This window comes from Macrobrachium rosenbergii, chromosome 32 (genome assembly GCF_040412425.1).
Source record: "Macrobrachium rosenbergii isolate ZJJX-2024 chromosome 32, ASM4041242v1, whole genome shotgun sequence".
Taxonomy (NCBI): domain Eukaryota; kingdom Metazoa; phylum Arthropoda; class Malacostraca; order Decapoda; family Palaemonidae; genus Macrobrachium; species Macrobrachium rosenbergii.
The window spans coordinates 3,671,748-3,690,258 of record NC_089772.1 but is presented as its reverse complement, the minus strand read 5'-3'; the positions used below and the strand labels follow the sequence as shown (position 1 = coordinate 3,690,258).

General features: G+C 49.8%; 1 long non-coding RNA gene across 1 annotated transcript; it reads right to left on the bottom strand.

Moving 5' to 3' along the window:
• Window positions 1–629: 629 nt before the first annotated feature.
• LOC136855615 (uncharacterized) lies at window positions 630–7,388 on the bottom strand. Its single transcript, XR_010858081.1, has 4 exons — window positions 7,250–7,388; window positions 4,129–4,246; window positions 777–1,533; window positions 630–739 (listed from the first exon to the last, which is right to left on the bottom strand). It is a non-coding gene; the product is annotated as an uncharacterized lncRNA (long non-coding RNA).
• Between the last annotated feature and the right edge of the window lie 11,123 nt (window positions 7,389–18,511).

Genomic DNA, 18,511 nt, shown 5'->3' with positions numbered 1-18,511 from the left:
TATTATTATTATTATTATTATTATTATTATTATTATTATTATTATTATTCAGAAGATGAGCCCTATTCATATGGAACACGCCCACCACAGGAGCCACTGACTTAAAATTCAAGAAGCTTCCAAAGAATATTATGGTATTCATTCGAAAAAAGTAACAGAAGGTAATGGGAAATACAGAAAGAGGAGTTCAGTCATTAGAAGATAAATTAACAAATTAATAAAGAAATCAACAAAAATGTGAGTAAAATATTAAAATACAAGTTGGACTGTATAAGGGCAGTAATGCATTGCATCTTTGCTTGAACTTCTGAAGTTCCAAATCTTATTCGTAAAAGTTGAAAACCCAACCACAGTTACAGACTGAATTTAAAGAAATGCCAGGATCATGAAATGACTGGGAACAGTCATAGTAACACGAAAAGCAAAAGAAGTGCTAAATTATTGATCAGTTCACTGAACACAGCACATCAAAGCCAACCAAATTAAACAGACGAAACAAATGAATGTCGAATGTAAAGAAGGTTTGAAAGGTGTAACAGGAGGAGAAGACCTCGCAGTTGCATTATGAAACAATTGTTAAGAAAGGGTGGAAGGAAAGTAAGGTGGAAGAAAGAGAATATGAACGGAGGTACAGTAAAAGGAATGAAAGGGGTTGCAGCTAGGGGCCAAAGGGACGCTGCCAACAACCTAAAGTAATGCCTACAGTGCACAGCGTGAGGTGCACTGACTGCACTATCCCCTAAGGGGGAAAAGGTTTGTAGGAGTTTGAAATAAACAGATGAGATAAAGGGCTCACACTAGCTAGGAAGGTCTGGCCAGTTGCTCTCACTGGGGTCATTCAGGCATAAGCAAAAATGAAATGTTTGTACCCTCTACTCCAGTACTATTACGAGAGATACATAGAGTGCCTTCTTAGGCAATATTACAATCAACACTCACGTGAGATATTAGTATTTAACTTATCTGCGAAATGAGAGAGTGCCAAACCGTACACATTAATTATATCCTACATGAAAAAACAATAATGAAATACAACTGACTACATGAAAAGCAAAATACACTGACAGATATAACTTATTACACGAAAGGCAAAATCCACTGATACTAAGAGGCAGATATAATGTAAAATTAATACATCCTACAGAGTATTTTTTTTTTACCTTGACAAGAATTGTTATTTTTTTTTAGGACCAGAGCGATAAATGTTCATTTTCCCTTTTTCAGTGCCAAGCCCTTACATTCAGGGGCCACCAGACAAAAGAAAAACCCTCTTGAATAATGCAAACATTAATTGCCTAATTCTGTTATTCATGAAGTCAGAACGAGGAACATCATGGCACAGCAATTTAACAGCAATCGAACAGCCCTCCTGGCCAAAAAAAAACAAAAACAAAGGTCACCTCTTTTTTTTCAAAAAAGCAAATTTTCTGCAGATTTTCCAGAGTACAGATTTTTCTTCATCCGAAGAGTTGGACCTTCAATTCCTGCGTGCAGTGTCTCTATCAGTGAATGATCCCAGCTTCTGAAATATACCTGGAAAGCAAAGAACTTACTTTAGAATTTAAAGCATGGCTGTCATCTCGACACTTCATAGACTTCCTTTTCAAAATCAACTCTGGATATGAATTCATATCATATTTTAAACTTCTATGCATGAAGATGTCAGGAGATACAAATCTCTACGACCATTGCTTCAAGATGTGTCTGCTGACTTTACCTTAGGTATGTACTGAGGAGAGAGAGAGAGAGAGAGAGAGAGAGAGAGAGAGAGAGAGAGAGAGAGAGAGAGAGAGAGAGAGAGAGAGAGAGAGAGAGAGAGAGAGAGAGGATTACAGGGATGCCTCAAAGACTTATTAGTCCATCCGAGGAGACATCATGTGCTCACTTATCTCTAGAGCAGGTTTTACTGTTCATTCACAGTGTTCTTCTAATGGTTTTGTCTATCTTTCTTTTAAACTCTTCCTCCACAATGTTGCCCTTTACAAGTTCTGGTGGCAATTTATTCCATGTGTCACATATCTTGTAGTAAAGAAGTTAACACAATGAGAGAGAGAGAGAGAGAGAGAGAGAGAGAGAGAGAGAGAGAGAGAGAGAGAGAGAGAGAGAGAGAGAGAGAGATAAGATTGCAGGTGTATGATCTGATAAGTCTCAGAGAATGTACTGAGGCGACTGAGAAAAATATTTCAAATCGATTACTGTCACTCTGCTCTGTTGAGGTTAACTACAAGAGAGAGAGAGAGAGAGAGAGAGAGAGAGAGAGAGAGAGAGAGAGAGAGAGAGAGAGAGAGAGAGAGAGAGAGACGCCTTGCTAACTATGTGTTTTGGAATCCTTGAGAGGGATTCTGGTGTATCCTGCAGGAAGGCCAAGGATGCCTCAGACGAAGGATACAGGTGAACTGCAGATGAAAGGCTGTGGATGGAGAATGTGGATCGATGGTTGTATGTGGAAGGTTGTATGAGGATGATTGTGGATGAAAGGCTGTGGGTGGAAGGATGTGGGTGGGTGAATGTTGTGAATAGAGAAATGTCGGAGGGCTGTGGGTGGAGAACCATTTGTGAAGGATTGGGATTGTGGGTGGAAGGTTGTAGGTGGAGGGTTATGGGTGGATAGCAAGTGGATGGTTGTGTTGATGGCAGTGGGTGTAAGGTAATGGGTGGATGAATGGTTATGGGTGAAGGGTTGTTGGTGGGTGACTGTGGGTGGAAGGGTGTGGGTACGAGGTTGCAGGTGATAAGTTGTGGGTGGATGGGTGGTGTGTAGGATGAATGTTGATTGAAGGTTGTTTATGAAGGGTTGTGGACAGAACGTTGTTGTTGGACGGTGTTTGGTGGAGGGTTGTGGGTGGAAGGGTTGTGTGGGTGGTTTTGGTTGAGGGTGGATTGTGGGTTGATGAGTGTTAGTGTGTGGGTTGGAGCAGGTTGTTAGGGGAAGGTTACTGGTGTGGGATTGTGGGTTGACGATTGTAGGGGATGGTTATAGATGGAGGGTTGTAAGGATCGTTGTTGGTGAAGGGTAGTGAGTGGAGGGTTATAGGTTTAGGGTTGTGAGTGGATGGTTGTTTGAAGTTGTGGGTTGATGACTGTGGGTGTAGAGTTTTGGGTGGATGTGGGGTGTTGTGAGCAGATGGCTGTAGGTGGATGGTTGTGGTTATTGGTGGATAGTTGTGGGTGGAGGGTTATAGGTGGAGGGTTTGTGGGTGGATGATTGTGGCTTAGGTTGTGGGAGGATGATGTGGTGGATGGGGATGTTGTGGGGTTGTAGGTGGAGTGTTGTGTGTGTTTGAGAGAGGAGAGAGATATAATCATTCATCAAAATAATAACCTTACCATAAGAATAATAACCAAAATGGGTTATTATTCTTCAAAACGAGTTTTAAATAATATATAAATCAACAACCAATGGCTTTGTTTTATAAATCTGACTAACTTCCAGTTTAGTAAATATTGAAATGAAAACTTATCTTAAAGTGAAAATGTTATAGATGGGTGGATGACTGTGGATGAATGGTTATGGGTGAAGGGTTGTTGGTGGGTGACTGTGGGTGGAAGGGTTATAGGTTTAGGAAAGTTGTGGTTGTGGATGATTGTGTTATGAGGTGGATGTGGAGTTTGTAGTTGTTGATTGAAGGTGAACTTGTGGGTGGACGGTGTTTGGGTTTTGGGTGGATGTTAGTGTAGTTTGTGAGCAGATGGTTGTTAGGGGAAGGTTACTGGATGGATGACTAAGTGGGGATGGTTAAGATGGATGGATCGTTGTGGGTGGAGGGTTATAGGTGGAGGGTTGTGAGTGGATGATTGAGGTTGTGGGTTGATGACTGTGGGTGTATGGATTGTGGCAGATGGCTGTGGTGGATGGTTGTAGGACTGTGGGTGGATGTGGGCTGGATGATTGTGAGGTCAGGGAGGACTGGGTTGTACAGAGGGTTGTAGGTGGAGTGTTGTGTGTGTTTGAGAGAGGGAGAGAAGATAATCATTCATCAAAGTAATAACCTTACTATAAGGATAATAACCAAAATGGGTTATTATTCTTCAAAACGAGTTTTAAATAACAATATAAATCAACAACCAAAGCCTTTGTTATAAATCTGACTAACTTCCAGTTTGGTAAATATTAAAATGAAAACTTACCTTAAAGTGAAAATGCCTTAATCTATGGACGTCATGAATTCTGGGCTAAACAACAGTGTGACCTGTCCTGTACGCCATCCACTTCTGAGGATGAATTTCCTGTCTTCCTCAGCCTTTTCTGAAATGTAAAAACTCCTTAATACAACCCACAAAGATCATTTTAAAAATACTCTTCTATAACTCTGTGTAAACAATGTAAATGAAAAGCAATTCAAATGACGTACGGATGTCCCACTGACACTGACTGAAGCTTCAACTTAATGATGGATTTCAATGCCTACAATGAAATGTATTTTTTTTTCTTTCCACTAATATCAAGAAGCTGAAGAAGCCTTATGTTTACCCTTGTTTTTGGTAGTAGGAGGTAGGTTAATAATGAGACTCTAAAAGGTAGGTTAATAATGGGATTGTAAAAGGTAGGTTATTAATGAGCCCGTAAAAGGTAGGTTAATAATGCGACAATAATAGGTAGGTTAATAATGAGGCCATAAAAGGTAGGTTGATAATGGGATCGTAAAAGGTAGGCTAATAATGAGACCATAAAAGGTAGGATAATAATGGGATCATAAAAAGTAGGCTAATAATGGGATTGTAAAAGGCAGGTTAATAATGAGAACATAAAAGGCAGATTAATAATGGGACTGTAAAAGACATGGTAATAATGAGACCGTAAAAGGTAGGTTAATAATGGGATCGTAAAAGGTAGGTTAAATGAATTGAAAAAATATTTAATAATGAGGTTAATAATGAGATTGTAAAAGGTAGGTTAATAATGAAACCAAAAGGCCGAGTTAATAATGAGAAAAGACATAAAAATGAGACCGTAAAAGGTAGTTAATAATAAGACCATAAAAGGTAGGTTAATAATGCGACTGTAAAATTCATGTTAATAATGAGACTGTAAAAGTTAGGTTAATAATGAGACCGTAAAAGGTAGGTTAATAATGAGACCATAAAAAGTATGTTAATAATGAGACCAGAAAAGGTAGGTTGATAAAGAGGACGTAAAAGGTAGGTTAATAATGAGACCATAAAAAGTATGTTAATAATGAGACCAGAAAAGGTAGGTTGATAAAGAGGACGTAAAATGTAGGTTAATAATGAGACCATAAAAGGAAGGTTAATAACGAGACCATTGCCAGTTTCCACTTCATTATAATATCAGTGTGCTTGTGAATGTCTGAAGCCAATATCATATATCAAGGTTGCTAAGATGTTTGACAAGTAAGGATTGACAATCTGATGCAAAATGACCTTTCTGCTCAATATAGAAAAGTGGGTTTATAGACAGCAACTAATTATTATCTTCTCACTAATGAAGAATGCTGACCAATAATCAGACTCCTGGTGGCTATATTCTGAGGAGCATCCCACAATTTAATGACTGATCATTTGCCATCATTTGCCATAATGAGAATGCATTCCTATGTTAATGCATTTACTATGTTAACCTACATTTTATACCATAATTATGTATTTAATGCATTCTATAAACTGTATTTTTATGTATTTAGTTATTAAGTATCTGTTAACTTACCATTTACCAAAATGGGAATGCATTCTTTATGTGTTAACCTATTAATTTTACCATAATGGGAATGCATTTCTGTATATATACTTTATGTATTTAGTTATTAAGTATCTGTTAACTTACCATTTACCAAAATGGGAATGCATTCCTGTGTTAACCTACCATTTACCATAATGGGAATGCATTCCTGTATACTATACTTTATGTATTTAGTTATTAAGTATCTGTTAACTTACCATTTACCAAAATGGGAATGCATTCCTGTGTTAACCTACCATTTACCATAATGGGAATGCATTCCTGTATACTATATTTTATGTATTTAGTTAAGTATCTGTTAACCTACCATTCACCAGAATGGAAATGCAATGCTACAGAAAAGGATGTGGGACCATGAACTTGCATAGCAAACTTCCACAGACTAGTGTATATATTATACATTAAACATTATGCATTGTACATTATACAGCAACATAAAGATCTTAGCACACAAGCAGGGGCTATGACGCAAGTGGTCTGATGTTCCACATCACCTGAGAGGCTTACTGAGAGTTATGAAAAACATAATCGATCTGTATCTTCGATCATTTATTCTGCCCCTGCAACGATCACCTGAGTTTAGGCCTTTCAAAATGATGCTTGGGTTCTCAAGTGATTAACAAATACCAAGAGTTCGATCCATGATCAATTAAGTTTAGGTGGCCAGAATGAAAACCACATCATGGTTCCTCTACCACTGTAATGAAAATATGTGAGCACGCAAACGCAAAGTAACCCTTCATTTATTCACACTTAATAGCCCAAAGGCGGGTGTCAGTACCGCCAAAATAAGGTCAAGGAAAATGTGGCTAGGCTATGCTAACTCTAGGTTAGCCCAAAATCCTAACCTCGTTCCCTGCACGGACCTGCCTATCGATGTTTTTGGCCATTTTTTTGTACACTGAAAGCCTACGTGACTTAAACCTTGTATATAATATACCACCTGTCCATTTAATAACAACACTGTAAATTAAACACTTCAGCATGCTGGAAGCTGAACGCTCACCAGTATTGAAGCAATTGTAGACAGTGTAAACAGTATAACGACACGTTCACTCAAGCAGGGAAGGAAGGAAGAAGGAATCACTGCTCGTTTGATCAATTTCAAGGAAGGAAGGAAAACAAGGAAGGAAGGAAGAAGGAAAAAAGGAAGGAAAGGAAGGAAGGAATGAGGATATAGAAAATTTGAGAATTGAAGGAAGGAGGAAGGAAGAAGGAAAGACAGAAGGGTCTGTGTAAAAGCTCTCCCTGTATTCTCGTCCTAATTTGCTGGTGCTCGTTTGATTTCACTTCATTCTGGGGATTTTCTAAATGACCCCTTTTACAGCCCAAGATGCAAAATAAGGCACCCAGCCTCAGTTAAATACTTGCCACAAAACCTACAAATGTGTGTGAAAACTTACAGAAATTTAAGGAAAACTGAAGGTCAGTAGAATCAAAATGTTGACACGGAAGAACAACTAGTGTGTGTATGTATGCATGCATTCACACAAGTATATATGAATATGAAATAGATACACAAATCCATAAACACTTCTGTAAATGACCTACCTCCTCTCGATTGGTGTATCCTGGACGAGACCATGGTTGGCAGTGCAGTTCCAACAATTTGAGCCGACCGTCTTCCAGCACTGGAAAACCTGGAATACGTTTACGAAAGTCATAACAATATTCTGGACACTTAGTTTTGCTTAAGACTGAAACCCTTTCCACTCTGAGTGTCGAAGGAACCACCATAATATAAAAACGTGATTAAAATTGCACAGGCTCTCCAACTGTTAAAACATGTTATTTCACATCACTGTTATAATCAATTTCAAGTCATAATATTAATCTGAATTGTATAATTTCAGTGCTTTGGTGATGAATGAAATATATACCCTTGGTCATTAAAGATTCATTCTTTTTTTTTTTAACTGCCGCCAACACATTAAATTTCCCAAGTAGCTGTTTATTAAAATTGGTCAAAAAATCTAGTTTAACAATGTAATGGAAGACAGTCAAAACCTTCAGGTATAGAGTTTTTCATTTAACTGGCAATTAATCACTATATATATATATATATAGATATAACCTATATATATATATATGCCCCATATATATAGCATTTAGATATATACCTTCTGCATCGTATTTCATATACATACATATTAGGGACATTAGTTAACAATATTCAGTTATCTATGCACTATTCATCACAACCAGGCCTTTGTCTCATTAAAATATATCGATAAAAGTCAATGACCATTTCCGTAATGTAATGGAAGACAGCATTACACCAGGTATATAATGTCTTTTCAGTTTAATGACGTCAGATCTCGCTGATCACAATTGGCATATTCAACAGGAGACTCCCAAAACCTTTTTTAGCCCTCCTCTGAACGTCACTGTTTTCTTCGTAGCATCAAAACCAAACCTTCTGCATCGTGTTTCAAAGTAGATTCTAGACATACTTCTAGGCATGATCAGTTAACAATATTAAGACTAGCCCCTGCCTACTCCCAACCTCCTCATTCCCAACTGCAACCTTCTATCGATGTTTTTGGCCATTTTTGTTTATTGTTTTTCAAGCCTTTGACTGTAAACCTTGTCAAACCACCTGCCCATTTGAAAATAACAACATCTGTCTAAATCCTAAACTCTTCAGCATGCTAGGAAGCTGAACAATTTCTCACCAGTATTGAAGCAATTGTGGTGAGGACAAATGTAAACAGAATAAAACGACACGTTCACTCAATTCAGTCGCCACCATAGGGTTTGATCTAAAGATTGCAGGAAGGAAGGAAGAAGGAATAGAAAGGAAGGAGGAAGGAAGAAGGAAAGACAGAAGGGTCTGTGTAAAAGCTCTCCCTGCATTCTCGTCCTAATTTGCTGGTGCTCGTTTGATTTCACTTCATTCTGGGAACTTTTCTAAATGACCCCTTTTACAGCTGGAACCAAGATGCAAAACAAGGCACCCAGCCTCAGTTAAATACTGAAATACAAAACCTACAAATGTGTGTGAAAACTTACAGAAATTTAAGGAAAACTGTTAGGTCAGTAGAATCAAAATGTTGACACGGAAGAACAACTAGTGTGTGTATGTATGCATGAATTCACACAAGTATATATGAATCATTGAAATAGATAATGATAAGATACACAAATCCATAAACACTTCTATAAATGACCTACTTCCTCTCGATTGGTGTGTTTCCTGGACGAGACCATGGTTGGCAAATGATTTCAACAATTTGAGCCGACCGTCTTCCAACACTGGAAAACCTGGAATACGTTTACAAGAAAGTCATAACAATATTCTCGACACTTTAATTTTGCTTAAGACTGAAACCCTTTCCACTCTGAGTGTCGAAGGAACCACCATAATATAAAAACGTTATTTGCCAAATCACATCAAACTGCAAATTATTTCATTGTTCATCACTGTTATAACCAATTTCAAGTCATAATATTAATCTGAATTGTATAATTTCAGTGCTTTGGTGATGAATGAAATATATACCCACAAGGTCATTAAAGATTTTTTCCATCCCTTAGGGCACTTTGCCAGGGAAGGTCCTCCTAAACTTTCCCAAGGGAGGCTGGTTTAAGGCTGGTCAGGTGGGTATGGGAGGGCCTGAACTATAAGGGTTAGGACAAAGAAAATAGGAAAATGTCCCTGAGGGCACTCTTGCAAAACCTCCTCAGAGGCTGCTTTCGTGGAGGGAGGCAGGTTTATGCCAGGCTGTGGAGGTATATATATATAACCATATATATATATATATATAATATATATATACTATTGCCATATATCCTCCTCAGATATGCTTTATGGATATAGGCAGGTTTTCCTTGCCATATGTGGAGGTATATATATGGGAGGGCCGGAACATATATATATATATATAGGCATATATATATATATGAGGCATATTATATATAAAGGTCCTCCTCAGAGGCTGCTTTCCCTAGGGAGGCAGGTTTGCCAGGCTGTGGAGGTATATGGGAGGCCTGAACCATAAGGGTGAGGGACCCCATATAGCGCCCAGGGAATGTATCCCTGAGGCACTCTTGCCATAAGGTCCTCCTCAGAGGCTGCTTTCGTGGAGGGAGGCAGGTTCTTGCCAGGCTGTGGAGGTGGGGTATGGGAGGGCCGGAACCACAAGGGTGAGGGGACCCCAAGGCGCCCTAGGGAATCCATCCCTGAGGGCACTCTTGCCAGGGGAAGGTCCTCCTCAGAGGCTGCTTTCGTGGAGGGAGGCAGGTTCTTGCCAGGCTGTGGAGGTGGGTATGGGAGGCCGGAACCACAAGGGTGAGGACCCCCAAGGCGCCCTAGGGAATCCATCCCTGAGGGCACTCTTGCCAGGGAAGGTCCTTCAGAGGCTGCTTTCAGGAGGGAGGCAGGTTCTTGCCAGGCTGTGGAGGTGGGTATGGGGAGGGCCTGAACCACAAGGGTGAGGGACCCCAAGGCGCCTAGGAAATCCATCCCTGAGGGCACTCTTGCCAGGGGAAGGTCCTCCTCAGAGGCTGCTTTCCTGGAGGAGGCAGGTTCTTGCCAGGCTGTGGAGGTGGGTATGGGGTGGGTAGGGCCTGGAACCACAAGGGTGAGGGGACCCCAACCTGCGCCCTAGGAATCCATCCCTGAGGGCACTCTTGCCAGGGGAAGGTCCCTCCTCAGAGGCTGCTTTCGTGGAGGGAGGCAGGTTCTTGGCCAGGCTGTGGAGGTGGGTATGGGAGGGCCGGAACCACAAGGGTGAGGGGACCCAAAGCCCCTAGGGAATCCATCCCTGAGGGCACTCTTGCCAGGGGAAGGTCCTCCTCAGAGGCTGCTTTTTGTCATCGGAGAGGCAGGTTCTTGCCAGGCTGTGGAGGTGGGTATGGGAGGGCCGGAACCACAAGGGAGGGACCCCAAAGGCGCCTAGGGAATCCATCCCTGAGGGCACTCTTGCCAGGGGAAGGTCCTCCTCAGAGGCTGCTTTCTGTGGAGGGAGGCAGGTTCTTGCCAGGCTGTGGAGGTGGGTATGGGAGGGCTGGAACCACAAGGGTGAGGGAAACTCAAATGCCCTCCTAGGAATCCATCCCTTGAGGGCACTCTTGCCAGGGGAAGGTCCTCCTCAAAGGCTGCTTTCGTGGAGGGGCAGGTAATTTTCACAGGCTGTGGAGACACAATAACAATCTATAAACCACAATGGTGAGGACAAATGTCGACCAACATCCATCCCTGAATGCACTCTTGCCAGGGGGAAGGTCCTCTTCTCAGAGGCTGCTTTCTGGAAACGAGGCAGGTTTCCCTGTGGGGTGGGCCTGGGAGGGCCTGAACCACAAGGGTGAGGGACCCCAAGGATGTCTAGGTCCACACTCTTGCCAGGAAGGTCCTCCTATCTTGCCGAGGAGGAGGCAGGTTTCCTGCCAGGCTGTGGAGGTGGGTATGGGAGGGCCAAACAAGAGGACCCCAAGGCGCCCTGGTCCATCCTTGCACTCTGATCACGCGTTGGTCAGGGAGGTTAGCCATTGGGAGGGTCAGGCTGAAGGGGGCCTGGGAGGCTGAACCACAAGGATGACCCCAAGGCGCCCTAGGAATCCATCCCTGAGGCACTCTTGCCAGGAAGGTCCTCCTCAGAGGCTGCTTTCAGGAGGGAGGCAGGTCCTGCCAGGCTGTGGAGGTGGGTATGGGAGGGCCTGGAACCACAAGGGTGAGGGGACCCAAGGCGCCCTGTTTGGAATCCATCCCTGAGGGCACTCTTGCCAGGGAAGGTCCTCCTCAGAGGCTGCTTTCATGGAGGGAGGCAGGTTCTTGCCAGGCTGTGGAGGTGGAGGGCCTGGGAGGGCCCTGGAACCACAAGGGTGAGGGACCCCAAGGCGCCCTGGGAATCCATCCCTTAAATTACTCTTGCCAGGGAAGGTCCTCCTCAGAGGCTGCTTTCATGGAGGGAGGCAGGTTTCCTGCCAGGCTGTGGAGGTGGGCATGGGAGGGCCTGAACCACAAGGGTGAGGGACCCCAAATCAAATCCATCCCTGAGGGCACTCTTGCCAGGGAAGGTCCTCCTCAGAGGCTGCTTTCTGGAGGAGGGAAAAGGTTTCTTGCCAGGCTGTGGAGGTGGGTATGGGAGGGCTGAACCACAAGGGTGAGGGACCCCAAGGCTATCCCTAGGGAATCCATCCCTTAATAGGGCACTCTTGCCAACTAAGGAAGGTCTCTCCTCAGAGGCTGCTTTCATGGGGGGGAGGAGGGAGGCAGGTTCTGCCAGGCTGTGGAGGTGGGTATGGGGAGGGCCTGAACCACAAGGGTGAGGACCCAAAGGCGCCCTAGGGAATCCATCCCATCCTGAGGGCACTCTTGCCAGGGGAAGGTCCTCCTCAGAGGCTGCTTTCGTGGAGGGAGGCAGGTTCTTGCCAGGCTGTGGAGGTGGGTATGGGAGGGCCGGAACCACAAGGGTGAGGGACCCCAAGGCGCCCTAGGGAATCCATCCCTGAGGGCACTCTTGCCAAGGGAAGGTCCTCCTCAGAGGCTGCTTCCCTGGAAGGAGACAGGTTTCCTGCCAGACTGGGGAGGGGGCCTGAGGAGGTCCTGAACCATAAGGGTGAGGGACCGCAAAGTGCCCTAGGGAAGCCATCCCTTGAGAGCACTCCTGCCAAGGGAAGGTCCTCCTCAGAGGCTGCTTTCATGGAGGGAGGCAGGTTCTTGCCAGGCTGTGGAGGTGGGTATGGGAGGGCCGGAACCACAAGGGTGAGGGACCCCAAGGCGCCCTAGGGAATCCATCCCTGAGGGCACTCTTGCCAGGGAAGGTCCTCCTCAGAGGCTGCTTTCATGGAGGGAGGCAGGTTTCTGCCAGGCTGTGGAGGTGGGTATGGGGAGGCCTGAACCACAAGGATGAGGGGCCCCAAAGGCGCCCTAGGAATCCATCCCTGAGGGCACTCTTGCCAGGGAAGGTCCTCCTCAGAGGCTGCTTTCATGGAGGGAGGCAGGTTTCCTGCCAGGCTGGGGAGGGGGCCTGGGGAGGGCCTGAACCACAAGGATGAGGGGACCCCAAGGCGCCCTAGGGAATCCATCCCTGAGGGCACTCTTGCCAGGGGAAGGTCCTCCTCAGAGGCTGCTTTCATGGAGGGAGGCAGGTTCTTGCCAGGCTGTGGAGGTGGGTATGGGAGGGCCGGAACCACAAGGGTGAGGGACCCCAAAGCGCCCTAGGGAATCCATCCCTGAGGGCACTCTTGCCAGGGGAAGGTCCTCCTCAGAGGCTGCTTTCATGGAGGGAGGCAGGTCCTTGCCAGGCTGTGGAGGTGGGTATGGGAGGGCCGGAACCACAAGGGTGAGGGACCCCAAGGCGCCCTAGGGAATCCATCCCTGAGGGCACTCTTGCCAAGGGAAGGTCCTCCTCAGAGGCTGCTTTCATGGAGGGAGGCAGGTTCTTGCCAGGCTGGGGAGGTGGCCTGGGAGGGCCTGGAACCACAAGGATGAGGGGACCCCAAGGCGCCCTAGGGAATCCATCCCTGAGGGCACTCTTGCCAGGGGAAGGTCCTCCTCAGAGGCTGCTTTCATGGGGGGGAGGCAGGTTCTTGCCAGGCTGTGGAGGTGGGTATGGGAGGGCCAACCACAAGGGTGAGGGGGGGCCCCAAGGCGCCCTAGGAATCCATCCCTGAGGGCACTCTTGCCAGGGGAAGGTCCTCCTCAGAGGCTGCTTTCATGGAGGGAGGCAGGTTTCCTTGCAGGCTGGGGGTGGGGGGGGGAGGGCCTGAACCACAAGGGTGAGGGGACCCAAAGGCGCCCTAGGGAATCCATCCCTGAGGGCACTCTTGCCAGGGGAAGGTCCTCCTCAGAGGCTGCTTTCATGGAGGGAGGCAGGTTTCTTGCCAGGCTGTGGAGGGGGCCTGGGAGGGCCTGAACCACAAGGGTGAGGGACCCCAAAGCGCCCTAGGGAATCCATCCCTTGAGGGCACTCTTGCCAGGGGAAGGTCCTCCTCAGAGGCTGCTTTCATGGAGGGAGGCAGGTTCTTGCCAGGCTGTGGAAGCGGGTATGGGAGGGCCTGAACCACATGGGTGAGGGGCACCAAGGCGCCATAGGGAATCCATCCCTGAGGGCACTCTTGCCAGGGGAAGGTCCTCCTCAGAGGCTGCTTTCATGGAGGGAGGCAGGTTTCTTGCCAGGCTGTGGAGGTGGGCCTGGGGGAGGGCCTGAACCACAAGGGTGAGGGGACCCCAAGGCGCCCTAGGAATCCATCCCTGAGGGCACTCTTGCCAGGGGAAGGTCCTCCTCAGAGGCTGCTTTCATGGAGGGAGGCAGGTTTCCTGCCAGGCTGGGGAGGTGGGTATGGGAGGGCCTGGAACCACAAGGATGAGGGACCCCAAAGGCGCCCTAGGGAATCCATCCCTGAGGGCACTCTTGCCAGGGAAGGTCCTCCTCAGAGGCTGCTTTCATGGAGGGAGGCAGGTTTCTTGCCAGGCTGTGGAGGTGGGCCTGGGAGGGCCTGAACCACAAGGGTGAGGGACCCCAAGGCGCCCTAGGGAATCCATCCCTGAGGGCACTCTTGCCAGGGAAGGTCCTCCTCAGAGGCTGCTTTCATGGAGGGAGGCAGGTTTCCTGCCAGGCTGTGGAGGTGGGTATGGGGAGGGCCTGAACCACAAGGGTGAGGGACCCCAAGGCGCCCTAGGGAATCCATCCCTGAGGGCACTCTTGCCAGGGGAAGGTCCTCCTCAGAGGCTGCTTTCATGGAGGGAGGCAGGTTTCTTGCCAGGCTGGGGAGGTGGGTGGGGAGGGCCTGGAACCACAAGGGTGAGGGGACCCCAAGGCGCCCTAGGGAATCCATCCCTGAGGGCACTCTTGCCAGGGAAGGTCCTCCTCAGAGGCTGCTTTCATGGAGGGAGGCAGGTTCTTGCCAGGCTGGGGAGGTGGGTATGGGGAGGGCCTGAACCACAAGGGTGAGGGACCCCAAAGCGCCCTAGGGAATCCATCCCTGAGGGCACTCTTGCCAGGGAAGGTCCTCCTCAGAGGCTGCTTTCATGGAGGGAGGCAGGTTCTTGCCAGGCTGTGGAGGTGGGTATGGGAGGGCCGGACCACAAGGGTGAGGGGACCCAAAGGCGCCCTAGGGAATCCATCCCTGAGGGCACTCTTGCCAGGGAAGGTCCTCCTCAGAGGCTGCTTTCCTGGAGGGGAGGCAGGTTTCTTGCCAGGCTGGGGAGGTGGGTATGGGAGGGCCTGAACCACAAGGGTGAGGGGACCCCAAGGCGCCCTAGGGAATCCATCCCTGAGGGCACTCTTGCCAGGGGAAGGTCCTCCTCAGAGGCTGCTTTCCTGGAGGGAGGCAGGTTCTTGCCAGGCTGTGGAGGTGGGCCTGGGAGGGCCTGGAACCACAAGGGTGAGGGGACCCCAAAGCGCCCTAGGGAATGCATCCCTGAGGGCACTCTTGCCAGGGAAGGTCCTCCTCAGAGGCTGCTTTCGTGGAGGGAGGCAGGTTCTTGCCAGGCTGTGGAGGTGGGTATGGGAGGGCTGGAACCACAAGGGTGAGGGACCCCAAGGCGCCCTAGGGAATCCATCCCTGAGTGCACTCTTGCCAGGGGAAGGTCCTCCTCAGAGGCTGCTTTCATAGAGGGAGGCAGGTTCTTGCCAGGCTGTGGAGGTGGGTATGGGAGGGCTGGAACCACAAGGGTGAGGGACCCCAAGGCGCCCTAGGGAATCCATCCCTGAGGGCACTCTTGCCAAGGAAAAGGCCTCCTCAGAGGCTGCTTTCGTGGAGGGAGGCAGGTTCTTGCCAGGCTGTGGAGGGGGGTATGGGAGGGCCTGAACCACAAGGGTGAGGGGCCCCAAGTGCCCTAGGGAATCCATCCCTGAGGGCACTCTTGCCAGGGAAGGTCCTCCTCAGAGGCTGCTTTCCTGGAGGGAGGCAGGTTCTTGCCAGGCTGTGGAGGTGGGTATGGGGAGGGCCTGAACCACAAGGGTGAGGGACCCCAAAGCGCCCTAGGGAATCCATCCCTGAGGGCACTCTTGCCAGGGGAAGGTCCTCCTCAGAGGCTGCTTTCATGGAGGGAGGCAGGTTCTTGCCAGGCTGTGGAGGTGGGTATGGGAGGGCCGGAACCACAAGGGTGAGGGACCCCAAAGCGCCCTAGGGAATCCATCCCTGAGGGCACTCTTGCCAGGGGAAGGTCCTCCTCAGAGGCTGCTTTCGTGGAGGGAGGCAGGTTCTTGCCAGGCTGTGGAGGTGGGTATGGGGAGGGCCTGAACCACAAGGGTGAGGGGACCCCAAGGCGCCCTAGGGAATCCATCCCTGAGGGCACTCTTGCCAGGGAAGGTCCTCCTCAGAGGCTGCTTTCCTGGAGGGAGGCAGGTTCTTGCCAGGCTGTGGAGGTGGGGCCTGGGAGGGCCTGGAACCACAAGGGTGAGGGGACCCCAAGGCGCCCTAGGGAATCCATCCCTGAGGGCACTCTTGCCAGGGAAGGTCCTCCTCAGAGGCTGCTTTCGTGGAGGAGAGGCAGGTTTCTTGCCAGGCTGTGGAGGTGGGTATGGGAGGGCCTGAACCACAAGGGTGAGGGGACCCCAAGGCGCCCTAGGGAATCCATCCCTGAGGGCACTCTTGCCAGGGAAGGTCCTCCTCTGAGGCTGCTTTCAGGCTGGAGGGAGGGCCGGAACCACAAGGGTGAGGGGACCAGGTTCCTTGCCAGGCTGTGGAGGGGGGGGGCCTGGGAGGGCCCTGAACCACAAGGGTGAGGGACCCCAAAGCGCCCTAGGGAATCCATCCCTGAGGGCACTCTTGCCAGGGAAGGTCCTCCTCAGAGGCTGCTTTCCTGGAGGGAGGCAGGTTCTTGCCAGGCTGTGGAGGTGGGGCCTGGGAGGGCCTGAACCACAAGGGTGAGGGACCCCAAGGCGCCCTAGGGAATCCATCCCTGAGGGCACTCTTGCCAGGGGAAGGTCCTCCTCAGAGGCTGCTTTCCTGGAGGGAGGCAGGTTCTTGCCAGGCTGTGGAGGTGGGTATGGGAGGGCCTGAACCACAAGGGTGAGGGGACCCCAAAGCGCCCTAGGAATCCATCCCTGAGGGCACTCTTGCCAGGGAAGGTCCTCCTCAGAGGCTGCTTTCCCTGGAGGGAGGCAGGTTTTGCCAGGCTGTGGAGGTGGGTATGGGAGGGCTGGAACCACAAGGGTGAGGGACCCCAAGGCGCCCTAGGGAATCCATCCCTGAGGGCACTCTTGCCAGGGGAAGGTCCTCCTCAGAGGCTGCTTTCGTGGAGGGAGGCAGGTTCTTGCCAGGCTGTGGAGGTGGGTATGGGAGGGCCGGAACCACAAGGGTGAGGGACCCCAAGGCGCCCTAGGGAATCCATCCCTGAGGGCACTCTTGCCAGGGGAAGGTCCTCCTCAGAGGCTGCTTCCCTGGAAGGAGGCAGGTTTCCTTGCCAGGCTGTGGAGGTGGGCCTGGGAGGGCCTGAACCACAAGGGTGAGGGACCCCAAGGCGCCCTAGGGAATCCATCCCTGAGGGCACTCTTGCCAGGGAAGGTCCTCCTCAGAGGCTGCTTTCCTGTGGAGGGAGGCAGGTTTCTTGCCAGGCTGTGGAGGTGGGTATGGGAGGGCCTGGAACCACAAGGGTGAGGGACCCCAAAGCGCCTAGGGAATCCATCCCTGAGGGCACTCTTGCCAGGGGAAGGTCCTCCTCAGAGGCTGCTTTCATGGAGGGGAGGCAGGTTCTTGCCAGGCTGTGGAGGTGGGTATGGGAGGGCCTGGAACCACAAGGGTGAGGGGACCCCAAAGCGCCCTAGGGAATCCATCCCTGAGGGCACTCTTGCCAGGGGAAGGTCCTCCTCAGAGGCTGCTTTCCTGGAGGGAGGCAGGTTCTTGCCAGGCTGTGGAGGTGGGTATGGGAGGCCTGAACCACAAGGGTGAGGGGACCCCAAAGCGCCCTAGGGAATCCATCCCTGAGGGCACTCTTGCCAGGGAAGGTCCTCCTCAGAGGCTGCTTTCGTGGAGGGAGGCAGGTTCTTGCCAGGCTGTGGAGGTGGGTATGGGAGGGCCGGAACCACAAGGGTGAGGGACCCCAAGGCGCCCTAGGGAATCCATCCCTGAGGGCACTCTTGCCAGGGGAAGGTCCTCCTCAGAGGCTGCTTTCGTGGAGGGAGGCAGGTTCTTGCCAGGCTGTGGAGGTGGGTATGGGAGGGCCGGAACCACAAGGGTGAGGGACCCCAAAGCGCCCTAGGGAATCCATCCCCCCAAGGAGGGCACTCTTGCCAGGGAAGGTCCTCCTCAGAGGCTGCTTTCGTGGAGGGAGGCAGGTCCTTGCCAGGCTGTGGAGGTGGGTATGGGAGGGCTGGAACCACAAGGGTGAGGGACCCCAAAGCGCCCTAGGGAATGCATCCCTGAGGGCACTCTTGCCAGGGAGTCCTCCTCAGAGGCTGCTTTCCTGGAAGGGAGGCAGGTTCCTGCCAGGCTGTGGGAGGGGGCCTGGGAGGTCCTGAACCACAAGGGTGAGGGGACCCCAAAGCATCCCTAGGGAATCCATCCTGTGAGGGCACTCTTGCCAGGGAAGGTCCTCCTCAGAGGCTGCTTTCCTGGAGGGGGAGGCAGGTTCTTGCCAGGCTGTGGAGGTGGGTATGGGAGGGCCTGAACCACAAGGGTGAGGGGACCCCAAGGCGCCCTAGGAATCCATCCCTGAGGGCACTCTTGCCAGGGGAAGGTCCTCCTCAGAGGCTGCTTTCCTGGAGGGAGGCAGGTTCTTGCCAGGCTGTGGAGGTGGGTATGGGAGGGCCTGAACCACAAGGGTGAGGGACCCCAAAGGCGCCCTAGGGAATCCATCCCTGAGGGCACTCTTGCCAGGGAAGGTCCTCCTCAGAGGCTGCTTTCTGGGAGGGAGGCAGGTTT